This window comes from Ictidomys tridecemlineatus, chromosome 4 (genome assembly GCF_052094955.1).
Source record: "Ictidomys tridecemlineatus isolate mIctTri1 chromosome 4, mIctTri1.hap1, whole genome shotgun sequence".
Taxonomy (NCBI): domain Eukaryota; kingdom Metazoa; phylum Chordata; class Mammalia; order Rodentia; family Sciuridae; genus Ictidomys; species Ictidomys tridecemlineatus.
In genome coordinates this window covers 36,887,362-36,899,416 of record NC_135480.1, presented here as the reverse complement: position 1 = coordinate 36,899,416, position 12,055 = coordinate 36,887,362, and the positions used below count along the sequence as shown (strand labels likewise).

Here is a 12,055-nt window from a genome sequence, read left to right as displayed (position 1 = left end):
CACTAATCTACTCTTATCCCAATTGTTACTGAGGTCAAACTGGTTTGCCAGCTAAACCAATTCAACCACTTTATTAAGAGTCCAAGTTATATTTTAGTTTTCTTAGAGAAGTGAAATGTAGATAATAATAGGATCTATCTATAAGGGTTTTCATGACAAGTAAGTAAATTAAAGTATGTAATACACATACAAGGATTCTCTCATTAGTAAGCCTAATGGGTTAATTATAGTATTATTTTTCACATGTAACATATTTTTTTAAAAAAAAAAGAAAGAAAAAAACCTGATTGCAACTCACATGGGATCTCTGAGCTCTTATTTGCTAAAGCCAAGACCAGGTAGTTGATTTCAGAGTCTATACCCCATTTAATGGATGTGAAAACCTCGTTCTGTACCATATACCAGGATATGTAGTAGATAGAAGGATCAAGGATAAACTAGATTTGGTTTTGCTCTGGAAGAACTCTTCTAAGAAGGCTGTAAGAGAGATTTATGATATGATATAAATAAAAGGGATCCATCAATTGCTATTTAATGAAAACTACCTACCAAGGCCCATTGGGATCAAAAATATACACAAGATTAATTCTCCCCAGAGGAATCAGAATAAGTGATGTTAAAATGGAAATACCCAAGAGGCACTTGAAGGATGAGAACCTAATGCTAATTGGGTATAAATGGAAATTAGATGGCCAGGCAGAGCACTAGCATGTGGAAAAATGTGGAGATGAGACACAAGATGACTTTTGGGAGATGCTGTAATAACACAGAATCTGAGAATTTGAATAAGAACAGAAACAAATGAAGTTGAATCTGCTAGGCAGGAAATAAACCCTGTCTTGAAAAAATTAAAAAAAAAAAAAGATCGGACTTTTCAGTGTACATTATTTTACAACGTTGACTTATTTTTGAAGAAAATACATGATCAAATTTGATTTTTCAGTTATTCTTTCAAGTGTGTATTGAATACCACACTGGGAAGTGCATAGTAATGCCTCATTCCACCCAACATTGGAATAAAAGTCTTTTCAATAATTTCAACATGTTAGTAATTTCAACATTGATTATTTGACCAAGGAACCATCTGCCCATTGGAGAAAATGATGCAAGGCAATTTGAAGCCCACCATGTCTTTTCCTCAAGAAAAACATAAAATGAATAGATGGATATTGTGTGTGTGTGTTTGTTTTTGAATATACTCCGATAAAATTTTTTGCACACCATGAAATTCTGAGGCATTTCTATAATATCTTTTCTGTTAGCTTAATACACAGAAAGCTTCTGTGTTACTGTCCTTTCCTTGGTCTGGGAAACGTCCCCAGAATGCATTAAGCTCACACAGTAAGGTACTCTGTGAATTTCTAGGAGTCTGCAAACACTGAAAACAGTGAGTTATTCAGAATAACATTAACGGCAGAACTGCTGGAAATGAGTCACACACACCCTAACTCAAATGACCCTTTCTTTTTAAAAATTCATAAAATATGACCGCATAAGACCCCATTCCTAGTGTATGAATAGGATTTGTAGTCATAATCTATAGACTAATGGCTGAAGCAAGTCTAATATGATCCAGCTGTGTTGTATGGGGAACGTGAAGCTGAGGAGGAAGCATGGCCTGAAGGGCCACAAGATGGCAGCCTCCTCAAATGTAACTCTCAGGTGGTGTTTCTAGCACTACTGGATTTTTGTTTGTAAGGCTAAAGACCTGGGGTAGAGGAGAGGATTGGAGTAGGAATTCAATCAGTCATCACAAATGAGTGAAAAATAATTTACTTCTGTTAACATTTTTTGTTTGTTTGTTTTGTTCTCAGGAAGAAGCAGAATGCCAAGTATGTTTACATGGCTCTGCCCCTCATTTCCTTCTGGGCTTACTGCTGAACCTGGTGAACCTCAGGCCAGGAAGAAACCTTCCCAACCTGGAAGACAAGCCAGGTAAGTCTCTTCCTGGTCCTTGTGGCCACTCATCTCAAAAGCCCTGCTGACTTGGAACCTAGTCCCCCCCCCCCACTTTAGGCTTTTTACATTTGAAAACTACTTACTTTTACTTAGAATTTTAATGTCAATTTAATTTTCTCCTGGTAGCACACCCTTTTATCTACATAATTTTCCTACCAAAATTTTAGAGAAAGAAAATAGCTTTAAATAGAAAATATGTTTGGGTTTCTTTTAATACTGTTTAATTTACATGTAATATATGCTAAGTGAGGAAAGTTTTCAAACTACAAAAAATACAAAGGAATATCATAAAAACATAATCTTATCACCAAAATATAATCTTGGTAAACTCTAATAAAATCCCATCTCTCTCCCTCCCAGCCTCCCCCATGTATATAAAATTATTTACCAGTGGGTGATTTTACCATATATAGATACTGCTCTATAGATTATTAAAAGATACAGTAACATATTATATATGTAGTAACATATACATTTTTCTACATCAAAATATATACTTCATAAATCTTTATGGTTAAAAAGTGTTCTGCTGTACCAATATGCCATAGTAAATTTAACTAAGCCCTTGTAACAGCATTTTTAAAAGATACTGTAATACAATGAACAGTTAAAGAGGAGAGTAAGAAAGAATAGAAAAGATGTGCATGAGCAAAAGAAAAAGAATGCAGAACAGCACAGGAGGAAAGAAACAACCCAGGAAGGAAAGGCCAGGAGATGGAGAAATAGGAGCTATGCGAAAAAGAGAAGGGAGTATGTGGGGGTGGGAGGAGAGATGCTTGCAGTAAACCATTAAGCTAAGGTTTGTTTTCCATTTGAGTTCCAGATTTCAGACTATCAGTCTTCATCTTTGCCTTCTGATGTATTTATTTCTGACAGACAGCTGGTCTAGAGTTGTTATTTATCTTAAAAGTTGATAAATTTTCACTTAAAGAAATGGCAAAGGAGTGAAAAAGATAGAAATTAACATGGAAATAGTTCTCTGGTGTCAGAGCACAGGAATGTAAACCTATGATTTGGAATTGAGGAGATGGCTAAATCTATAGGGCAAAAGAAGACACAAGCCTATTTCTACTTCTAGTTCATTGTTTAAACTTGTGAAGAGAACATGCATCCCAGACATGATAATTTACAAAAGTGATGTCTATGAAATACAATTGTATTATGTAGTAAGTAATAAAATATACATAGAGAGAACCTGCATATCCATACACATTTTAGTAAATGCAGATAAACAGTGAAAGAGGAGAGTAAGAAAGAATTGGAAAGATGGACACATACTGAATTGGAACTGCCTGTAAATTCAGGTTCTTGTACGTGCAAGGTGGTGTAGCTGAGTGGAAGAGCACTTGATAGCATGTTCGATGACTTGGGAAAGAAAAAAAAAAGGGGGAATCTAAGGGGATGATAAGAGAATAATTTGAGTTTTTACTGGATATTTTTAAATTTTTTAAAATTTTTATAGTAAGCAATATATTGCTTTTAATCAATAAAAATAAATGAATAAAAAGGCAAATAATTAGCTCACTTTGAACAGAAGGGAGGTGGATAAGTTCCCCGAGTGCACTCTGGTCTTACTTAGTTCTCCAGTAGCTTCAAAAAGCCTTACTCTCAATTGGCATTCATGTGACTCTCACATCATACTTTGGATTTTAAGCCTCAATTGAAGAAAATTCATTGTGAGGTTTGTATCTGGACCTCTTTACCTTCAAATACTTGCAGATGGTAAATCTCAAGAAACAATAGAATAGATTAACAGGCTTAAGTCATTAAAATGATAAGTTTCAGAGGGATTTTTAAATTCAGAGGATTTTTAAATGAAGACCTTCTCAGAGTAAAGCAACAGGATGAGAAAGTAAGGCTAAAGGAAATCCTAAATTCCTTGAGTAAAGGTATTCCAAAAATTAAGGTGATGGAATTAGGACAGAACTGATCCACTGCAATGATTCCCCCCAATTTTAGATAGTAATAACATTTTGTAAGCCATTATGAATATTTCTTAAGGCCTAATAGTCATCAAATATTTTACTACAATAAGGCCTATGTAAGTCTGGAATCATTTCAACTCTTTTAGATACATCATGCTAAGTTCTGATATAGGATTTCATGTTTTTAATAATAATGGGAAAACAACTAAAAATTACTTAGTTGTTTCTCTACCATACTTTATTTTTTTTTACTAATACAAATTATGTGTATTGAGGCTGGGGTTGTAGCTCAGTGGTAGAGCTTTCACCCAGCATGTGCAAGGCCCTGGGTTCAATTTTAAGCACCTCAAAACATATTTACAAAAATATTTATATAAAAATTACATTAAATTTACAATATATATATATTATATATATATATACTTATTAAATGCATTATTATGTTTTCATAAGTGTATATGCATGGTGGAAAGACTAAATCAACCTAATTAATATAAGCATTATCTCACAGATTTATCATTGTTTTGTGGAGAGAAGACTTACAATCTATTCTCTTAACCAATTTTTTAAGTATAAAATAATTGCTACCTATAGTCCCCATGGTACAGATCTCTTTAGCTTATTCCTCCAATATAACTGAAATTTTGTATTTATGGATAAACATCTCCCCACCTTCTCAGTCCCTAGTCTACCATTCTACTCTTGGCTCCCATGAGGTTGACAATATTAGATTCCACATATAAGTGAGATCATGCTGTATTTGTATTTCTGTGCCTAATTTATTTCATCTATTTTGTTGCAAATTAAAGGATTTTCGTCTTTTTAAAGGCTGAATAGCATCCAAGTGGGTGTGGTACCACATTTTCTTTTCTTTTTGGGTATCTACTCTTTTTTAAAATTTATTATTAGCTATATATAACATTAGCATTCATTTTGAGATAATTATAAAAGTATGGAATAAAATTTGCTCTAATTTAGACCCTAGTGATTTCCCTTTTCTTCTCCTCCTCCCTTCCCCTGTTTCTTTCCCTGTAATTTTCTGATCTTTTTGCTATGTACTTATAATTTTTTAAAATTAGTGTCCTGTTGATATACATAAAGATGAGATTCACTGTGGTATATTTGTGTATGTACATAGGAATTTTCATTCCACTGGTCTTCCCTTATCTCTTCCCTCATCCCTCACCCACAATCCCCTTCCTCTACTCCACAGATATTTCTTTTATTTTGAAGCAATTCACATTATCTTTATCCATTCTTCTATTGATGGATACTTAGGTTGCTTCCACTATGTTACCCTACCTCTGACACTGAGTCTCATCCATGTCCTGAGACTCCACCTCTCACCTTTTTTTAATCTTCTAGCCTATTTCCCTCCCCATGTCCTACCCAGTGACTGACTACTCTGGTTTGCCTCAAGATTTTTCTCTGTGCTTTGATCATACCTCCAGGATTCCAGGCTTTTTATCCTTGACTACTGCAAAGGATATTCCCTTTGGGGTAGAATGAAATCTACTTTTTCTCCATTGATAATATGCTCTTGCCTGGAGTCAGGCAGAATCTTTGATGTATCTGGTATAAAGATGATTTTCCAGTAGCAAAAATTAGGCTTTTAGTCTAGTAAAATAAAACAGATTATTGGTCATGCCAATTGGAAACTTTTAATGAAGATCATGGGATTTACCACAAATATGAACAATTTTTATAATAAAAAGCATCCCTTCTTACATACTCACTTCATTTTTCTAAGAGAATTTCTAAAGAATAATTTAGGTGTTGCGTACTTTGGGAGCAACTAAATTATTTTAGAGACTCTGCTAATTCCTTGGAGAAATAAGAAAAGGAAAATTTAATTATTGATCTTGAGCAATTTATATATCTAATAGGCAGGGCCTAAAAACAGTACAGAGTCACATAAAACATGTGAAAATTCCTATTCAAGATACAGATACAGAAGAACTGAAAGGATTAGAAATGTTTGAGCCAGTATCCAGAATTTCAGTGCAGAAAAAAATTAACAATGGAAAAAAAGGAAAACCCAGTGGAAGGAACATCATGAGCAAAGGCTTGAAGGCATGAAATGTGCATGGTAAAATGGAAGACTATAAGCACAATATTATTACCAGAGTTAAAAGTGGAGGGATTGTAATGGAAAAATGTTCAAAATGAATTACAAGTTCTGAAAATACAATACCTTAAATCCCAGGCTATGGAGATTTCACTTCTTTCTATATTCCATGAGGTGTCCTTGAAGGATTTTGAGTGGGAAGTGCTTTCTGTGCTATGCTTTAGAAAGATTTACCTGGCTGCAGCAGCTAGTTAGTAAGATTGGAGGCCAGGAAACCCATTAGTAAAATAATTCCAGGGGCAGATGTTGAAAACCTGAAATAGTGCATTATAACTAGAAAGAGACTGTATTTTGGTTACAAAAACATCTATAATCTTCAAAGTTGCCACACTGAGATTTTTCCCCATACTTCTCAACTTCATTCTTGTCAGTGCCCATGAAGAAGGGCACTTTAGTAAATATTTCTGCTTTAAAAGAACTTTATGAAACATACATAAATCATGCACACCCCAAAAGGAAAACTCTGACAAAGTAAAGGCCCGGTGTTTACATTTCCAAATGCTGTTTTATCCTTTGAATTATACTATCAGTACAGCCAAAAAGGGGAATTGTAAATTTTACTGCTTCTGTAGTGGTAAATGTCATGTATTTGCCTCTTTGCAAGAGGGTGAATTTCCTAAGTTCATCTGGGAAAGTTAATTTTGAATGAACAATATAAAATACAGTTATTTCAAAGCTAGACTGCAGAAATTTTAAACCTAAAAGTAAAAAACAAACAAAAAAATGTGAGGACTTAAGGGACAATTAGAAGTATCTTTTTCTGCACTTTTCTCCCTTTTCATTAGCAAGGATTCTTTTCATTCATTTCTTCCCTTAATAAAGACTTTCATTCTTGGTCAAGACCAAGAGGGTCATGTTTCATTACCAATGTCTAGTCTACTATTCACACCCCAGAAAGCCCTATTTCGTTATCAATAGCCAGGTGGCAAATTTCATCACCTTTAAATAACCAGTGTGATCTTAATCCATTGGTAAATTCTAAAAACATCAGATACTTGATAGTATGTTTCATGGCTTGTGATTTCCATTAAACTTTCAGAGATATTAAAAACAATTTAATGAATCTTATCATTCCTACATATTCCTGAATCCTTCAGGATCCCTGGGACTTGGGGTGAGAAATAGTAGTTAGTTCTAATGTTATTTCAGATGATAAGTTGGTAGAGGGAAATGAAGTGACTTCTAGGGACATATAAGTATCATAACAATTGTATAATTTAATTTTAAACAGATTTGGGGGCCAAGAAAAAGAGACTAATCTTTTTTAAACATATTTTTTTCATTGATTTCTTTTTAGTTATACATGACAGTAGAATTCATTTTGATATTATTATACAACCGTAGACTATATCTTATTCTAATTAGGAGCAAAAGGAGAAGCTAATCTTAAAATCTGTTTCAGTGGTGTCTTGTGTCTCTAGATTGTAAGGCACATTACATGCTGTTTTGGCTTCTGACCTATATAGGTAGAAGGCCAGTGGATGCTTTTTGAGCTCTGCTCTTGTCTGTTGTGTTTTTCCTTAAAATATTTATGCCAAAAAAAAAAAAAAGCCCAGCTGTCTTTGATTCCACAACTTGCTTAGCTAATTTCCCCAGGTTGCTTTTCACACTGCCATCTGGACATATTACCATTCTCTTTAGATCACTTTTCAGCAACTATGACAAGGAAAAATTTTAAAGAATAATAAAAAGATCATAAAGCCCCAAAGAAATAAAATCCCACGAAACCCAGAAACAATGGAAAGAAGCAAGACGGTGTTGATTTTCCTGGAGGGAAAACATAGTTGCCTTGTAATTTCTTCTGTCTGGGACAAGAGCCTTGGCTGTATCACATCCTTCTCATTTGTTCTTCCTCTATTTCTTTTCTTCTCTTTTACTCCTGCCTTATTCATGCTATGTGAGTGCATCCTGAGGCATTTCAAATACCAGATTTCTGTTGAAGAATTTCTATAAATGCAAAGAAAGAATATAATCAAACTCATTTTTCACTCATAAGTTTGATTCTGGAGAGTCTATAAATTAGCATTTGTAAAAAAGATTTGCAGTGATGAGACATTCTGCTAATGTGCAGACTCTATGTGGCCTGAGTAGATGTAGGATGCATAATTGAGATTAGCAGTGTTTTCACAGCAATATTTTTTGCTTATACAATGAAGTAGAAATTATTTCAGAGACTCCTGTCTAGTCCTGTAGTACATGATCAAATCTCTTCTATAACTTCCTGCCAAATATGTATCCAAAGTATTTCTCAACACCTTCCATAGCAATAACAAATATTGGCCTGTTATGACTTTTGGAAACAGTTTTCTTGTAATAAACAGAAACTGGTCTCCCTGTAGGCTGCTCCATTTATTCTCTACTTTTTATCATACAGAATAAATGAAATGCCTTTTGCCTCTGGTGTATTTTTCTGATATTTCAGAGATGCTATCATAGCATCTTTGAATTTTCTCTTCTCTAGAAAAAAAATTCTTAATGTCTTTATAAGTTCTAAAATGTCTTTATAAGATGTGCAACTAGATGCAGTTGCCCCATTCCTATTTTTCATGTTACCCAGAACTAGACACAAATACTTTTTGAAAATATTTTGGAAAACAACACAAGTAATATATATTTACCAAAGAGAAATAAGAAAGCACAGACAAAAGGCACTTTTAAAAAATCATTGCTGAAAAATTTCTATGCAAAAAGCCATTTAGCCTTCCAAAATTATTTCTATGTATACAAACACTGATGACATTTAGGCAGGATATTTAAGTGAGATGGTTTTCCAGGAGTGTCACTTAATTGATTCCTCATAATTATATAAATTTAATGTTAGTTCTCTCAGTGCTCTAAAGCAGAAGTCAGCAAAAATTTTTTTACTGTGAAATGCCAGGAAGTAAATGTTCAGGGCTCATGCGCCATATCACATCTTTGTTGATGGGTGTTCCTGTTCCTGTTGCTGCTTCTCCTTCTTTTCCTTTGTTCATTTACAAACTTTTTAAAACTTTTAGGGCTGGGGTGTAGCTTAGTGGCAAAACACTTGTCTCACATGAAGGAGGCTCTAGGTTCCATCTCCATCACACACACAAATGTACATACTTTCGTAAAGATGTAAAACGTTCTTAATTTATAGGCTATATTGAAACAGAGCAATGACCAGATTTTGCCAGCCAGCTATGTTTTTCTCCACCCCTGTTCCTAAGGGAGAATTTAATAGAGCTTGTCAATATAGACCAAGGGCACCCCCTCAATTCTCTTTGGTATACAGAGCTCACCACTGAGGGTGACTTGGGTAAATTTGCATGGGAATCAAGGATATCTCCCACCAGGAAGAAAGGAATAAAGACCTCATATACCACCCTTTTGAGATTCAATTTAGTAGAATCAGTCTTATAGGTTGAGATGTTCCCAACTGAGGTGTGAAAGCTGGAAAGGGCTGCAAAGTAGAATTAGCTAGGAGAGTAACAGACATCTGGATTATTGGCCTATAGCCTTAAATGGTTGTGGAAGAGAAAAGACTTTTACTTAGGCCATGACTAACTAAGCTAGTCTAGTAAAAAGATTATGCTTTGGAATTAATGACTAAGGGTGTGAATATATTCTTGGAAAGTCTTAATTCTCAAAGGAACTCTCTGTTTTAGTCATAGATTATGCTGTAGTAAAAATTATGCCAAATCTCCCTGGCTTACTAGGATAAATGAATATGTATCACTTCCAGTCTGATGGACAGCTTTCCCAGTGCTTTCCCTGTATCCACATGATCTGCCAAATGACCACTCAGAGATCCAAGATTTTTATATCTTGTGATGTCACCATCTTTAATGAATAACCTCCGTGTTTGCCATGGAAGGAGAAGAAATGCCATAGGCACCATTCAGGTTGTTAGAGTCAGGCCTGAAATTGGCATGCAGTACTTTCTCTTACATGCTTTGGTCAGATTCTATTCATCAGATCCTGAACTAACTTCAAAAGAGACTTGGAACTATAGTTGTCCTATGTGCCCAGGAAGCAGAAAACTGTTGCTTGATGTCTGTCCTCTCTTAGCTGTACTCCCTTGACACACATGTGTGTATTAGGCAGAGTTGAAAGGGTGCATGTGGCCTCTGCCATTATCTGAAACAACACATGTGTGATCATAGTAGTCACACATATGTGTCATAACATTGAACACAAGCTTCTGTTGGCAATTTATTTAGGAAGATGGAAGTGTTGGCATACTGAAACTGGCTAAGAAATTATTCTAGTTTTTTTGTTCATTCTTTGTCTCATGTTTGGAACCCAGATGTAACTGGGACCTTTGAATGAAGATCAGAGGATTTTCAGAAAGTAGGACATAGGAGTCATTCCACAGTGTATTAATACATAGTCCAATACAATATGTTGTACTCAATAAATGTATATGATTTTTGTCAATTTAAAAAGTAAAAATAAATAAATTTAAAAGGATTTTATTCCTTCTCTTAACTTAGACACATGCATATACCTGAGCATTGAAAATATTCAGAGAACTTAGAGTTATGAAAAATTAGATAGTGAAAAAATTAATCACACGTTTTCATTCCAGAAGTGCCCTTCATGAGGATTAGAGATGTTTCTGATGTGTAAATAATTATGCCTGACTTGTTTCTATTTTTTTGTTAGGTGAGTTCTCCCATAGTTAGGTGAGTTTTCCCATAATTTGAAGGAACTACCTAATATCTTCTCAGTATTATTTTTTTTTATTAAAGTGTAGCTAGGGTCATATTCTGTTGATTATAATAAAAAATATCTAAATAATATACATTTGGATTCCAATACAAGACTTCTATTATTTTGTTAATTAATACTATGTTTCATCTATGGCTCATTGATCCATATTGTCGACATCATTTCTTCATCTTATTCTGTTAGATATCTTATTTTGTAATGAAGCTATCTCATTCTCTGTGCAGCCATGATAGATGTTCCCTTTACGTTGTCTTGAAAAATCTCTGATAGATGCATTTCTATTTGTAAGGAACATCTTTTTGCACTTTTGTAATTTTAAGACTTTTTTGACCTCATGTTGGCAAACATTTCATATGAAATTTAAAATTATTTTTTTACACATACCTTCATATCTTGTTTCATCTTCCTTAATGGATCTCTAAAAATTTAGAATGTCTCTGTTGTCCAATATGAAAAGTATACAATTTGCTCAAAATTTTAATAATGAAATTAGAGTGAGTTATTCTTGACTGCGGGTTATGAACAAACTAAAAGCTTAATGACTAAAATCAACAAGAAATAATTATTACTTACCACATATTCTGTGGCTTAGGAATATGAGAGTGTTTAATTCATCAGTCTGGCTCAAGGTTTCTCATGAAGTTACAATCACCTTTTGGCCAGTTTTTAGTTACTGAAGGACATGACTAAGATTGGAGAATCTAATTCTATGCTGACTCACTCATGTGGTTTGCAATTCAATATTGGTTGTTGGTTGGAGATCTCAGCTCCACTTGATAAGTCTTTTTTATGTGACTGCTTGAGTATTCTTAAGACATGGCAGATAGCTTCTCAGAGATCCAAAGGGGCAAAGAGGAAGCTGTGATGGCTTTTATGACTTTGTCTCACAAATCACACACTATCAATTTTATTATACTCAGTTGTCACACAAGCCAGATCTCCTTTGTTGTGGGGGTAGATTCTACACAAGGGCATAAATACTAGAAGTCAAAGATCATGGGGCCATGTTGGAAGCCAACTACTGCAGTCAGTGATTGGATTTGGCTAGTTTTCAATTTTGCAGTTACTTTAACCACATAAGCCAATCAATGGGTCATGTAAGCTACTCACTGTATTAATTGAGTTTTGCTATGTATGGGAAAAATTACAGTGCAATACATTCAGGAATTTTATTTTTTCAGTCTATGTACAACATCCTATTTCATTCCATTTGCCAAGATTTTCCTAGTCTTTTATGAATGTGCACTTCAAGACTTTTGGAATTATTGCCTTACTGAAACATCATTAAGATATAAATTACTGTATCCCTCCAGCTAGTGTAAAACTTACTTCTTTAAGATTAAGCTCTCAT

The 12,055-nt window shown here is 34.3% G+C and overlaps 1 long non-coding RNA gene across 1 annotated transcript in view; it reads left to right on the top strand.

Moving 5' to 3' along the window:
- Nucleotides 1–1,505: 1,505 nt before the first annotated feature.
- LOC120889610 (uncharacterized) overlaps nt 1,506–12,055 on the top strand; it is an 81,454-nt gene continuing 70,904 nt past the window's right edge. Inside the window, exon 1 of the long non-coding RNA XR_013437680.1 lies at nt 1,506–1,935. This is a non-coding gene — a long non-coding RNA (uncharacterized LOC120889610). The remainder of the gene's footprint in view (nt 1,936–12,055) is intronic.